The sequence below is a fragment of the Pinus tabuliformis genome, chromosome Q (genome assembly GCF_031772625.1).
Source record: "Pinus tabuliformis cultivar Carrire ecotype Pingquan chromosome Q, CPIR1, whole genome shotgun sequence".
Classification (NCBI taxonomy): domain Eukaryota; kingdom Viridiplantae; phylum Streptophyta; class Pinopsida; order Pinales; family Pinaceae; genus Pinus; species Pinus tabuliformis.
In genome coordinates, this window is record NC_142296.1 from 1,325,483,783 (window position 1) to 1,325,500,878 (window position 17,096).

The window sequence follows — 17,096 nt, forward strand, 5'->3', positions numbered from 1 at the left end:
ATGATAATGAAGACTTTGATGAAATTCAACTAGTATTTACTCTTTTGCAAATAGATGAATATGATCTTTTGATAAATATGACGAATAAAAAGGATTCTTCTTCATATTGTGAGCAAGATCAAAGTTTTCAAGAACAATGTAATATTGAATATTTATCATCTCATCAAATGGTTTTACATTCTATGGAAACATTTGGCAACTCAGTAGATTTCTTTCTAGGAAAAACATTAAACATTAATAATAACTTAGAAGAATTTCAAAAGAGGTAATTGATAAGGATGCTACAAAAAAATTCTTTTGCATATGCATGGGAATATATTGATATGAAGGGAATTGATCCTAACACATGTATGTATCATATTTACATTCAGGAAAATGCCAAACCAGTTAGACAATCTCAAAGAGGGATGAATCCCGATCCAAGATAAATTTTCAAGGAGGAATTACAAAAGTTGCTTAATGTGAATTTCATTTATTCAATATTAGATAGCCATTGGGTCTCACCTTTAGTGATTGTTCCTAAGAATAATGGAAAATAGAGAGAATGTATTGGTTGTGGGGAATTGAATAAGGCTACTTTAAAATATCATTTTCCACTACCTTTCATAGATCAAGTACTAGATACCTTAGCAGGGAAGAAATGTTTTTTATTTCTTGATGGTTTCAATGGATATATCCAATTCCTATCGGCACCAAATGATAAAGACAAAACAACCTAAAATATATGTTCATGGGGTACATATGCTTATAGGATAATTCATTTTGGGTTATGTAATGCACCTACAACATTTCAAAGAGAAGTTTTAGGTATCTCTTATGATGTAATTCATGATTTTGTAGAAGTCTACATGGATGATTTCACTATCTATGGAAATAATTTTGAAGAAGCCATTGAAAAATTAGAAAAAAATCTCGTTAGATGTAAGTGTAGGTTTTAACACTATACATAAATTACCTCCTAACAAATTCTTAAAAAATAGAAATATACAATGGTGAGAAACAAAAAAAAATACACAGAGATTTTCCCATGGATTCCAAAACCAGGACTACGAGATTGATTTTTCATTATATTCCTTTCAATGTTACAATGCATATGTATACATGCCAAAGCATTCATAAACCCTAATCCATTAACCCTATATTAGAACATAACCATAGTTCCCTTGACTAGATCTACAAGATACCATGGGTAGAAAACCATCATGCCTAAAACCATGTGTGAAACCCATGCACAAAACCATAGGTAGGTCCACCCACCTAATATAGGGTCTAAATATTTTTTCCTCGGGCACTGCCCCAGGCCCCATGCAGGGGGGATACCGCCCCCTTGTAAAGCCCCCAACAAGGGGGCTACTGCCCACCCTGTGACCCCCCTACTACACCCAACGCAATGAGGGGGGGTTGTCGCGCCCCCCCCTCTAAGCCCCCTGCTAGCGTGTAGGGCTAGTCATGGAAATAATATAACACACACCCAATAGTAAGGAAGCTAATCTTTCATTAATTCACGAGAAATATTTTATGATGTTTAATGAGGTAATTGTTTTAGGCCACCATATTTTAGGCGATGGAATTAAGGTGGATGCATCTAAGGTAGAAGTAATTTCTAAAATTTCAGTTCCTACTTATCAAAGAGATGTTAGAATTTTTCTTGGTTTTACAAGATATTATAGAAGATGCATAGAAAAATTCACAAAAATATCCTCTCCGCTTTTTAAACTTCTGACAAAAGATTTTGATTTTGTTTGGAATTCTGATTGCCAGAGAGCATTTGAATCATTGAAATAGAAAAATAATTGTAGCACCAATCTTAAAAGGACCTAATTGGTCTCTTCCTTTTCATATTTTAATTGATGCTTCAGATACAACTTTAGGAGCAGTGTTGGAACAAAATGATCTAACTCCTTATGTTATTTATTATACAAGTAAAAATTTGACTCCTACAAAGTTAAATTACACTATAATAGAAAATGAGTTTTTAGTTGTTGTTCATGTCATTAATAAGTTTCGACACCATATCACTGGTTATAAAACTTTCATTCATATAGATCATTATGATATTAGATATTTAATGAATAAACCAATTACTAATGGTAGGATTACTAGATGGTTATTATTGTTACAGGAATTCAATATTACTATTCTGGATAGGCTAGGAAAATAAAACACAATTGTTGATTTCCTTTATAGGATGCAGAATGATAATAATAATAGTTGTGTGAAATATAATTTTCCTGATGAATATATTTTTGTAGTGTCTACTAAAACTCCTTGGTTTTCAGATATTGCTAACTATTTGGCTACAGGAAAGTTGCCCCAACAATTATCAGCCAAAGAAAAGCATAAAGTCATCAAATCTAGTGCATCTTACTCATGGATAGAGGGAGAATTTTACCGAACTAGACTTGACCTAATCATCCGAATATGTGTTCGAGAGGATGAAGTACTAGAGATATTGAAATATTGCCATGATGAACCATGTGGAGGACACTTTGCCAGCAAAAGAACTACTTATAAAGTCCTTGTTTTGGGATATTATTGACCTTCTATTTTTAAAGATACCAAGAAATATGTCAAAATATGTGATAGCTGCCAAAGAATGGGAAATCACATTCCATCAGACGAGATGGCTCTACAGCCTTAGCTACTTGTAAAGCCTTTCGAAAAATGGGCTCTAGATTTGTTGGTCCAATCAATCCCCCATCTAAGTAGAAAATGTATATACTTGTTTGTATGGATTATGTTACAAAATGGGTAGAAGCTAGACCACTTCCTTTTGCTACTATAAATGTTGTAGTTACATTTCCTTTTTAGGATGTTTTTACTTGTTTTGGTATCCCAAGGGAAATTGTGACAAATCAAGGTACTCAATTCACATTCAAGTTGGTGCAGAAAATAATGGAACAATACAATATCAAACATCATAAGTGTGCTCCACATCATCCATAAACCAATGGGAAAGTGGAATCTACCAATAAGGTATTGGAAGCAATCTTGTTCAAGATTGTACACTTGCATAGAAGAGATTGAGTGGAAAGGCTTCCGAAGGAACTTTGCGAATATCATACCACATGGAGGAGTAATACTAGTCACACTCCTTATGAGATTGTCCATGGGAAACACGTTTTGCTTCCAATTGAATTTCAAGTGGAAACTTTCAGAATAATAACAAAGTTGGGCCTTGATCTATCTAAAGCTCAAAAACAAAGGTTAGCACAATTTAATGAGTTAGATGAGATCCAAGAAGATGCTATCCAAACAACTAACATAGTCCAAGAAAAAATATCAAGGTGGCATGACAAATTCATTAAAGTTAAGAAATTCAAGCCAAGTGACTGGGCTCTTCTTTTTTACTCTAAATTTAAATATTTCCAAGGAAAATTTCAAAATCACTTCCTTGGTCCTTATGAGATACATACTGTCTTTGATAATGAAGCAGTTAGAATCAAGACTATTGATGAAGAAAGATTACCTTCCTTGTTTATGGCCATAGATTAAAGCTATATCACAAGCCCTTGATAAGAGAATAATTTGTTAGATATTTACAAAAGAATTATGATTTCATGTTGGTTGAGGAAGGAGATCTTTCTCTTCACCTTCCAACTAATTTGTAATTTTCTTTCCTTCATTTGAAAAAAAAAAAGTGAATATCTATATATATATATATATATATATATATATATATATATATATATATATATATATATATATATGAAAACCAACATTGTTAGCATGTTTATACAGAAAATATTAACTGAAAACCAAAAATTCTTGGTAGTTTAGATTTTCAAAATTTCCTTTATTGTCCCATTTTATTTTATCCCTTCTTTTTCTAATAAAAAATTTCAAGTCTAAATCAACAATTTTGAGACCTAGTTTTATTCAAACATCGACAAAAGAAAGCAATAGTAATAAAGATCAACCACATCGCTAGCAACACAATTTTCAAAAATTGAAAAGTTTGGAAGATAGTTGTAGAATTAGCCAATTTCAGTGATAGACCTGCAAGAGTAAAGTCGATCAACATCCAAATGGCATCATATAATGGACAAATGGCTACATCAAAATGTACAAAATGTACGTACAAAGGATATTAAGTTATTTTCATGAAACAATAATAGATCTATGGGCTTAAATAATAATTATTGATATACCTTTCCTTAAAATCATGACCATGTACTTCAATTTATCATGTTTATGCCTTACCCCTTTACCGCAACATATTTCATCATGATAGAATCCTTCCACCGAATGTAAATGATTTGAAAAATCCCAACAGTCCTACAAAAATGGATCGACCGAGCTCGTGGGAAATTATTAGCAAAGGAGGTGTCTTGTTCAAATTCAATCACTTGCCTATTTCATCCATAGCCTACTTCCACTAGCCTTATTCACTCGCTGTCATATTCATATCCATTCGTCCCTGTTAATAAAGAGGTAATTCAAGAGTTCAAATTCTTTTTCACCATGGGTTTTATTGTCAGGTTTGAGCCACAAGGAACAATTTTTCTTAGCACCTATCTGAAGGTGAAAGATAAGCTACAGAAAGTGGGATGACTTTAGATTTTTGAGAAATTTAATGGGCGTGAGGTAGAAGTTACACGAGCTTTTTCTAAAGCCTTTGATGGTGTAGAAGACGAGATAGGGGATATTACACTCAATATTTTCAAGTCATTCATAACAGAAGCAATAGGACTACCTCAAGTGGGAGAAAGTTGGTTCAAAAGTCAGAGGCTAAGGGATGGAAATTGAAAAAATTTCTTGCATAATCCATGGATGGACACATCAACATTCAAGAAGGGGATACCAGTCACTACATTAAAGACCAAAAGGAGAAAATTACTTCTCAGCCTCCAAAAATTTCTAACTTGTGAAGGTAGGTTTGGTAATATGCTCTTTTACCATGCTCAATTGCTCATGCATTTTGTAGAATGAAAGAAAATGAATTTGCCTTATTATTTAATGTGGAGTTTAAATAATATGAGTTTAAATATTCGAAGGAAATATCGAAATATTCACACATCCCTATATCCCCATGGTCTGATAAAAATTCTTGTTGAAGCTCATCTAGATTCTATCTGTGATAATTAGCAAGATTTTCTTCATAGAAATCATTTTGTAGAAGCTTCAGAAGAAGTAGAATTTCCAAAAGAAAAGTAGAGTTGATGATGGGAATCATAAAACCCTAACCTTGAAGTTGTTGGGGAAGAGGGTTTGACTAATTATGAAACGAAAATAATGGAAATTCCATCAAAGGAAGACATACCACTTAGTCAATATTTGGACAAATTTACACAAAAAAATCAAGAGAAAAGGGGTTAGAAGAGAGAAATCCAACAAAAAGACATAGGAGCCGGAGGTCACAAAAGAAAAGGAAGCAGTTGTGCATCAAGAAAAAAAACAAAGAATAATTAAGAGAAGGGTTGCACCAAAATATTTGAAGCTAAAGCAAAAATTGAGAAGAAGTAAATGAATTTCCAAAAATTCAATCGAGCCAACACAACAAAACCCTCCATAGATTGTCAGTCTTGAAGACGAAGACGATGTTTATATGGAAGCAGAGGCAAAATTTTCATATCATCAAGATTTGATAAGAAAGACTCCAGAAATTGATTCAGCTCAACAAGAAGTGTATGAATATGTAGATAATTTGGAGTAAAAAGTGAAAGAAAAGGTAAAGTATTTTGATGAAACTCAATTTCATGAAGAAGTTTTCATATGATGATGATCCTATAGTTGGTCCAAAAACTCATGAGAAATAAGAAACCATTCATCGGTTGAAAGAATATATTTCTCAATTAGAAGTACTAAATAAATACATCAGAGAAGAGAATGAGATGGTCAAAGTACAAAATGAACTCCTAAAGGCACAAAATGACACTATGTTGTTAAGAATTTGTTTTTGGTATAAGAAGAACAAAAAGTTGAAAACTAACAACAAAGTACTCAGAAGAAAAATCAGGGGTCTACAAATAAAACATCTTATGATAAAACCAAGATGGCCTATTAAGATGAGAAATATGGAGAGGCTAGGCAATATGGATTTACTAATTCAAGCTTCAGAAGTAGCAGAGTAACATAGCCTACATTTCTTCAGTTTTGAACTTTTTTTGCATGAGGACATGCAACATCCTTAGCGTGGGGGAATGTTGGTCTCTCGAATTGTCCTTAATTTTGACAACTTTTTTTCTTCTTTTTCATCCATTTCACATATATCTTAGTAAATATTTACAGATTATAAGGTCATCAATGTTATTTCAGTCATAACAAAAGGTATCAAATCATTTAACACCCATAATCTATAACTTCTTTATGAAATTGATTATAATATCTCTTTGGCTACCAAATTGTAACATTTTCGTAGCTGATTGAATTTTTTGTAGCTCAATCCATGGTTAGACAGGATGCAAATACTTTCAAAGCAAACAAAGGATATGGGAAATTTCCAAATGTCAAGGACAAGTTCATCCACCTATTGTGCCAACTCAAGAGATTGATTGGATTGAGGTTCCCTTTGGTCAAACATTACAATGAATGTCATTTTGTTCATACGTAAAAGTTTAAGGAAGCAGTTTCAACATCAAACGAGTGTGGCAAAAAGGCTGTCAAACGAGCAAGTTTTATGTGGTTGATGTGTAGAAGAAGAAGCGCATGATTTGCTACAACGGAGCAAATCATGCCATCTCTATTTCGTAATTAAAATAAAAAAAACTATGTTATCAATCTCTAAACTTGGCTCTCAGTATTTATTTCTAAAATTTGATAATTCATGGATATATAAATATCTCCTTGCTCTCTGAGTTGAGATAATAGACAATAGTTGGTAATTACTATGTTTTAAGTGGTGCGAACACTCTCAGCTTTTATCAGTGCAAATACATTGTTCCTGAAAAGTGAATGTGTCCATAGCGATTTGATTTGAAGTTTATAATGCCTTAAACTCAACAAGAGGCCCCCTCTGGTGAGTTGTAAGATAGTTTGGATGTTTGGATTTCATTGTTATTTCAATTAGTCACTATTGAATCTTCATTTACCTTGCTCTGTTTCATTTTTGTTCAATTACTTACCATTGATTTCGATATACAGGATTGAGCGCTCACTAAAAATTAAAAACAACCAAAAAGATATTTTGAATTGTCCGTTTTCTTCCTTTAAAGTTTCCACTTAGTTTCAGATTTAAATGATTGAATTAATTCAATTCTCCATTGCGCACATTAGTAATCTTTCACAAGTCAAACTTTCATTTAGAATAGTTGGCTTTTGAACAAGTTTTGATTCTATTGATAGAATAAGATTTTGATTCATGAGAGAGAATTCCATTCCAACAATTAGATTCTTTCAATTTAATGCCATTAGAATAATTGCTTTGATTTAATGCAATTAGAAACATATTTTTCCATTTGATGTAATAAGATTAGTCCTTTCAATTTCATACAATTAAATGGTCTTTTAATTTCATTTTACTAGAATAATCCTTCTTGATTTAATACCAATAAATAGTATTTTCTTCAAAATAGAATGATCTTTTTAATTTAATCTTATTTTGTCTTTTCAAACGAGATTAAAAAAACATGTTCATCTTTACTAATTTTCTCTAATAATTTGTTATCTTAAAACAAAAAATAAAAATATTAACATATATTATACGCACTCACTTCATAAATACACAATTAAATTAATAAAATAATTTAACTGCCAATTAAATTACCCAATATTTATTTTTAAAAAACCACTCTTAATTCCTAATTTATCTTATGAAATCAGATGACAACATCCTTAATGGACTTTCGTCATCATTAACAAGGTTGGGAAAAGTCCGTGAGATATTAAAAAAAATTGTTATACACAATGCAAGTGTGTCAGGTTCAAAATCCTATGCACACAAACCGAGATCTATGTGTGCACCTTAATTCCACACGTAGACCTTAGTTCGTTTCTGAACATGTCAGCATCTTACTCACCGACTTCTAATGTCACACACGCTACGGTTGCCAATAGTCAATGGAAATATATAGTTGTATGTCAACAACAAACGATGTTAAGAAGATAAATATCAGCAATATTTTAATAGTTATATAATTAACATAATTATACAATATTTTAATAGTTATATAATTAATATAATTATATAAATTAAATGGATAATAAATTATAGAATTAAGGCTTTTGTGATTATTATCAAGTGTTTGAGACATATTTTTGGTTATAATTATATTGAAATTCATTTGGCGGTGGTTCATCGTGAAGATAAGATGAAGAACGAGACCTAAATTAAATAGAGAGATCGAGCATTCCAATGGCTAGAAAGAAACCACTGATTTTGACCAAAGGGAACAACTATAATTGACTGGGTAACAACTATATTTGACCCGCCATAGATTTAGGGAAGAAATAGATATTTAATTAATAAATTAGTTAATTTGTTAGATTTATCTATTTTATTTAAATCTATATGTAACTAAATATATCTATTTTTAGTTAATTAAAATTATACAACTATAAACATTAAAGATAAAAACAATTTAGTATTCTCTTAATTAAACTACATATTAACTAAATTATACTACTACGAACATTAAAGATAAATAAATGTATAATTTAGTTAATATGTAGTTTAATTAAGAGAATACTAAATTATTTTTATCTTTAATGTTCGTAGTTGTATAATTTTAATTAACTAAAAATAGACATATTTAGTTACGTATAGATTTAAATAAAATAGATAAATCTAACAAATTAACTAATTTATTAATTAAATATCTATTTCTTCCCTAAATCTTGGTTGGGTCCTATAGTACTATAAGTTTATATGTAGTTTAATAAGAGAATAATAAATTATTTTTATCTTTAATGTTCGTACTTCATATAATTTTAATTAACTAAAAATAGATATATTTAATTACTTATAGATTTAAATAAAATAGATAAGTCTAACAAATTAATTAATTTATTAATTAAATATTTATTTCTTCCTTAAATCTTGGTCGGGTCAAATATAGCTATTACTCAGTCAATTATAGTTGTTCCGTGTGGTCAAAATTAATTGATCTTTTTATTTAATTTGGTGCCTTTGGTGCCAAGGTCTGGGTCTTCATCTTGTCTTCGGGATGAACCACACTTACTAGTTTGAAACGCGTGACAAATGAATTTCGATGTGATTATAGCCAAAAACATGTCTCAAACACTAGATAATAAATGCTTATAAGTATTAATATATTATTAGTATCAAAATATTTATCCCATAATACATCTTACATTTCCGAGATTTAAAAAAATCATAAAATTAATTAAATTATAACTTATTATTAGACCTTAGTCCATTTATGAACATGTTACCATCTTACTCATGAGTTCTAATGTCACACATGCCAAGGTTGTCAATAGTCAATGGAAATATATAGTTGTATGTCAACAACAAACGATGTTAAGAAGATAAATACCAAGAATATTTTAATAGTTACATAACTAATATAATTATATAAATTAAATAGACAATAAATGTTCATAAGAATAAATATATGACTAGTATCAAAATATTTATCCTATAATACATCTTACATTGTTGAGATTTTAAAAAATCATAAAATTAACTAAATTATAACTTATTATTATTATTATTAAAAGAATTAATATATGAGTTAAAACATATATACATTTTAAAAAACATTTAAATATCTTTAACCATGGAGATTCACTCACAATTTACCATGGAAAATTTTTATTCGTAAATAGTCTTTGTTACAATACCATGGGCCAATACCATGGATTATCAATAACACATGTCCAATATGACATTTTATTTAATTAATTAATTTTAAATAAATTATTGAATAACTGACTTAGAGATAAATCTTAATCCAATAATTATGACCATTAAAAAATATTTTTATAATTAAAACACATTATGAAACAAGTGTTGCATGGCAACATAGTCCATGCAAGTTATAATCTACATTTTTTTAGACAGGTTTTTGGCAATAATCACATCAAAATTCAGAACGAGATCAAGGCAACAAGTTAAATAGAGAGACTGATCATTCAAACGGCTAGAAAGAAACATCTACTTTTGACCAAAAGGAAACAACTACAATTGCTTGGGCAACAACTATATGTGACTAGACCAAAATTTAAGGAAAATTTAGTTAATTAATTAATTAATTAATTAATTAGCTAATTTGTTAGATCTATTTATTTTCATTTAAATCTATATGTAACTAAATATATCTACTTATAATTAATTAAATTTTTTATGAACTGAGAACTATTAAACTTAATTATCTACATTGTCAATGCTAAATTAATAGTGGTAAATAGGCGCATCCAATTATATAGTCCTGCTTTGGCAAGTACTAATAAATTGAGTTGCGCAGTGGATAAATTAATTTCCTACTCACCCACAAGAACTTGCATAAATTTTGGTGGGTAGTAACTACTAGTAAATCTACACATTTGTAGTTTTACTCCTACGTAAGTCATGAGAAAAAACATAAAGAAGTAACTCTTGGAGAGTGTATTTATTTACATATTATTCTTATCCATTTTTTATGCAATCTTTTTAATATGAGCTATTTTCAAGTATTTTAGTTTTGGATGGTTTAGGTGCAAAACTTAAGAATTAAAAATCAAATCAACACACAAGAACCTAAAAATCATGCATAAATATTATGACATAAAATATGTGATTTAATTATCTACATGTCATTATAATATGCAACCTTATAATAAGACTTTTAATTTATAGTCCAATCAAATATTTGAAAATAGTTATTGAAAAACAAATATTTATTTTTCAACATTAAAATGCATGGTTGAATACTAAACTAATAGACATCAATATGAAAATGAGAGCCTTATCTTCACTCAAGTTAATAAAATATCATTAATATTATTATTATATAAAATAAAACTTGAAATATATAATAATTTTTTTAAATAATTATTTAAATCACTGTATAAAAAATCATTAATATAAAAGGTAAACAATAATATAATCTAATCCTTCTAGAAAAAAAAATATTATATTATCATATTTAAAGTAGGTTTTATTTTTCCCCATTTAGTCTCTTCATTTAATAATCTAATATATCTAATCTATCTCCCATTCACATTCTAAAATCAAATCGCCTGCACCTGTTAGATGTTAACTCCATGAGAAGAGAGAAAAGGAAATAAATACAACACAGATATACAGATGCAAGAGAGTAACATAGGATTACTGGTTGTGATACGGTACCCCTCTCGTTATTCTATGTGTTTGTTCTCAAAATTGAAATCATGGTGTCCTAATGAAATGGAAATCATGGTGTCCTGATGAAATGGCCTAAACTTACCATAACTTGAGGGGGGGCCCTCCTTATCTGTCAATGATTCTCTATACATCGAAAGTACTCTTTTGCTTATTATAAATTTAACTATAGTGTATAGTCTTCATAGTCCATAGTAGACCAGTTTTCTGAACATGGCAAATCGCTTGGATGGGATGAAAGCAGCAGAACTGATTCTATGTCTGTGCTTAATAATGCTCATAACTTTGGCTCGTTTGCAGGCCTCCATTATCTATCATGGAGACGAGCGCGGCCTTTATGATGATCAGAATGATAATGAGGAGTTGATGGTTTATGTGAGTACAAGGAGAAAAAATGAAGAGAGCCGAACAGTGCAACACATCAGCTATGGTGCTCTTGCAGCTGATAGCGTTCCGTGCCCCATAAAAGGGCAGTCATACTACTACTGCAATGCTTCGGATGCCGGTGTTAATCCCTATACACGGGCATGCACTGCCATTACACGCTGTGAAAGAGATACCGATTAATGCACACAAGCAAATCATGGTTGTGATATTCATTTATACACAGGACCCTCTAACAAACTTGCTTGTAATCTCACTGTTATACAGAGATCTCCATTTCTTCGGTGTGTGGAAATCTGGGTTGCAGATCATGACCAGAAATACTTGTTCTGTTTGTAATTCTTTTTCTAGGGTTTTTCTGAATCATAGGAACTGCTTGTGGCAGTCAAGCTTGCTCATTAGACTGCTTAATACAACAGCCAGGTATTAATTTAGTTGGATGTATCATATTGCTGATGCAATGGATTTTGACATGTTCCATTTTTAGTGCTTCTGAATGATGTTACTCACTTTGTTTCTATGTAGTACCAAGATTATTATCCAAGCTATTGGAATGGTCCACAAAACTAAGCTATTGAATGATTGGCAAACCTAATACTGGATACTTATAAAATCTTGATTTTAATCTTATGCTACAAATGTATATGCAGCAGGCTTTTAGTTTCTGTGATTGGCAGAATGAAATTTCCTCATAAAATGGTTGGTACAGATGGATTTGATAGGGTGTATTGATGAATCAATGATTTTGCCTTTCCCCTATTTTAATGATTTATATGATTTCTCCTATGTCGTAGTAATAATGCGAAGTATCCGAATGATAATATTAGGGTATCTTGATAAAGACCCTGTTTTGTTCCCTATCCCTGTGAACTGGTTTTTCAATCTTTTATGATTGGTATTTTTTATTTTGGATCTTTAAATAGAAAATATGGTTTAAAGCAAAGTGATATGAAATTTAGTATATGAGAGAGGTTGTTATGAACTAGTTTGTGATATGAAATTTAGTATATGAAAGATGTTGTTATGAACTAGTTTGGATCCATTTTAATTCTGGATATTTAAGTGTAGAGAATGATAAAAAAAAAATTCATTAAATTTTATAGCTCAAAAGATTTGATTTTCTCAATGTTTGATAGATCTGAAGTTAAAATGGATCTAGGCTGGTTATATATATATATATATATATATGTATGTTATTGGCAAAATCAGAGGTTGTCAAAACCTAAGCCAAAAAAAACAAACTAAAAATTAATTATTTTACTTCAATTTTATTTTATTCATTCATTTGATTTAATTTTAATCATTTTATTTGTATTAATTTTTATGTAATTTGACCGAAATATTTACATAAAATACTAAACATTACATCTCTTTTATATTAGGTAGAAGAACAAAACATTATAACAATTTTTCCATACATTACATGACTTCCATACTAGATTGGAGGACAAGACATTGCTAACAACTTTTCCTACTAAATTGAAAGACAAGAAAAAAGACATTAATAATGCAATTTTTCCATATTGATTAAAAAGATTATGAATAGAAATAATATTATACTAAAAATAAAATAAAAAATAAAATAAAATTGTTTTATGCCTATACCATTTCATTTTGTGGAGAGGCTGGAATTCAACGCTGTTTGCTTCTTCTCTGATAAGAAAATCTGTGACTCAAAAGTCATATGAAGACATGGATATTTGGAAAATTATGCTCTATCCATTAAAAGAGCATGAGAGTCAAAGAGGCACATGGACATTTGGAAACATTATGTTATATCCATTTAAAAAATGCATAGGAGTGATGCTCATATCTGTGGGAGAATTCCTAAAAGTAAAAGCATACATTGAATTTTCACAGTGTACTGATATAATAATTTACAAAAGTGGTTTATAGCACCACCGTCATGGATGCCTGAGAAAAACAATTGATTTACCGTTGGCATTGAAATTTGATATACACTATAAAGAAAGATCAGCATTGACTCTGGTCACTTGACAATCATATAGTAACAGATAAAAAAGGTAATTTGTAGCATCACATCCGTGTATATTACATATTATAAGACTTCGCATATAGAAGATGCTATTCTTGTCTGGTCGTTATTTCATTATGTATTTTATAAATATTTATTGGATTTTGATTATCTTTATATAATAATTATACCATACCTTTCCTCGAGATAACAAAGATCAAAGTTGCGACAACAAATGGAATGGTAAAATTGAGAGATGAATATATAATATAACTGTTTATATACATTTTAGGGTTTGGATCATGGTAATGTTAAGTGTTTTGGATTTAAAAATAAAATGTCTCTATTTTTAATAATATTTACATATTAATCAGGAAGCTTCTGGAGCATTGTGCGATAGCGTTCATTCAAATTTCATACAGTGCTCAAGAAACTTCATGATCAATATATATTTAACTGTGGAAAATCTTTATATATATGTTAAAAATATTTTTAAATAATATAAAATAATGAATTATTGAATATTAATATTTTTATATTTTATTTTTTATTTTTTTATTTATTTATTTTATATTTGGTTATTAAGATGTTTTTTTTTCATTTTTAATATTGTTTAATTTTTCTTTTTAATCGTTAAATTATTTGATTAAAAACTTTCTTATATTTATAACAAGTGATTCATTATTATACTTGTTGGTGGTATGATATAACTAAAGTATTTTTCATTGACTTGCTATTAGTTTTTCTTTGACTAAAAAAAATAAAATCTATCCAAAGTTTAACATTATGAAATTAAATTTATTATTTTTAAATAAAATTTATTTTTATTTATCTCAAATATTATTTGTAAGGCCCTCACGACTCGGGCAGGCGCGCGACGGATGGGCGCTCCGTGCACGACGGGCGAACGATGGAAACAGGCGGGCGCTCCGTGCACGATGAGCGGGCACACACGGGTGCGACGAGCGGGCGAGCGGACCTCCGACACTTGGGCGACTCGGGCAGGCGTACACGACGACGGATGGGCGCGCGGTGGGCGAGCGCTCCTTGGGCGCGGCGAGCGGACAACGTGCGACGACGGGCGAGTCTTGTGCGACAGTGAACCGGGACACTTGGGCGACATTAAAAGTGCGACGAAAGAGAGCGACGATACTCATAAGTGCGCACATACTTAGAGCGAAAATAAAACAGAGCGAAGGAGTTTATACCCACGCTTGGAGACTTGAATATGGAGTGAAGCCGACGTGTTGATATGCGTTCATAGGCGTTTGGTGATGGGTTGTGGGGTCGACCTTAAGGCTGGACACCCTCCCATAAACCTACGAGGGATGTGTATAAACATAAGTGCTTGGAGCTCATTCGAGGAGGGGAACAAGCTCGCACTTCCTATACACATTAGGACAGGGGTAAACAAGTGCGCAGAAAGAGAAGTGCGCATATCTCATGCGCTTCTCTTGTAAAAGGTGCAGATTTTACCGGAGGTCGATCATAAGGTATTCAAGGTGCGGTTTGGTTGCAGATTTGTGCCGGGCTTGAGGTAGTGTTGTAGGTGGACCGGGTGGACATCTTTCTACCGTGCAAGAGTGCACAAATGTTGTAAAGGCTGTCTATGCCTACATTGTAAATATTTCTAAGTGTTGGCTTGGATTCTGCCAAGCACACTTGTATGATGTATTATTGAAGAATTGTCATAATATATTATTATCGGGCAGACTTGTTCGGGAGTTGCCCCTCCCTTTATACTTGTGTGCAATTGTTATTGTCTTGGTTAATTGCATATTGGATAATGAATGAGTATGGGCTTCATTAAGTATAAAGGCTAATGCATTTTACTTGGTTGTGAAACACAAACTAAGTATGTTAATGTGAAAAGGCGTAGTCCATGTGTACAAGTATTATTAAAAAGAAAGTGCACGGTGGTGCCGCACCTCGCCGGACACGGTTGGAAGACTACCGTAGGCCTGGGGGTGTGACAGGTGGTATCAGAGCAAGGTTTGCTCGTGAAGATTTGGCAGTTGATATTTGAGCAGGGTTGCTCGTGACGGTGGAAGCAGGTACTTGCAAAGTGAAGGAAGTCGTTTCACACGAAGTGGAACAAGGACTGGTTCATGGTTGCAGGGAACTTGGTGAAGCTGGTAAAGGTTGGAACCGGGTGTCGTTGGGCAGGCGGTACTACGTGCTGATCATACTATTTGGGCACTTGTCAGGTAGGCAAGTGGGACTGCGTATGGATAGGTATACACGGTCTGGGCGTCTGAATGAAGTACAAACCGGGGAAGACGAAGTACAAGACATGGAAAGTTTGGGAGAAGGTGAAGGGAAGCTCTTGCTTACCTTATACAGGTTGAAAAGGTTGAAGGAAGAGAATCCCCGAATCCGAGATAAGCTTGAAGTCTTGGAAAGGAACATTGAAGGAGAGCTTCTTCAACTCAGTTGGGCAATGGAGCAAGGTGAAGTTGCAGATTGTACAACCCGGGAAGAGGAAGCTATAGTAGATGAAGATACTTGTATGAGAGAACCTCATGATGATGAAGACATGATGGAGGATGAACTTGAAACTGATCAAGTTGGACCAGGATCATGCAGTTTGTCAACATGGATGAATGAGGAACCTCATGATGATGAAGTAAGTATTGATACTTGTGTTTCATTTGGGCATTTGGTAGATGGGTCGTGTGCAGTGAAGGGCAAAGCCAGTTTGCCAATGCTAGAGGACATCTTACCATGGATGTTCATGATGAGACCTCGTATGGAGAAGCAAGGATTGTTGATTGTTGCAAGACTTGTTGGGGTTGCTTGTGACCTTGTGTTGGAAGGTGCAAGGGCCCGTGACAAGGGTGGAACTTGATGATCATTGTGGATGATTGGGTCATGCTTTAGCCACTCTGGCTAAGTGCCCGGCATGACTCATGGACAGATTGAAGGGCACACTCTTGGGTGGACTTCTCATGGCCGAAACCGAGAGGTAGTCTTGGTGGATACTTTGGTGGAGGAGCCATGATGGAAGGGACTCGTGATGATGTGATGATGATATGGTTGAGTGACCGAGTTCACTAAACCGAAGATTGCTAACTTGGATGGAGTCGTGAGCAGACTATGAAGCATTCCTACTACATGGAGAGCTGAGGCATCTTGCAGAGACCTTTGGGCCGAGACTTGTATGCTTGCTAGAGTGTTGGTTGGGGATGATTTATAGAGCTCATGATGACATGAGATTGTTGTGACTTTTGGGGACTTCATACATGGTGGACTTAGAGGATTTGATGCATTAAGGAGCTGAGGTCAGGTGACTTTGATGCAGTATGGGGTGCATACTTTCAAGTACATGTATGGGCATGGCTTGGAAGAGTGACTTGATGTGGATGATCGATATGAGACACTTTGGAGTGATGGAGTTACAATGATGATGATGCCTTGGTGGCTACACTTGGGCATGAGTTGAGTCGAGACTCAACTACCCTTTGACACATGGGAGCTGATTGATCTATGATCATG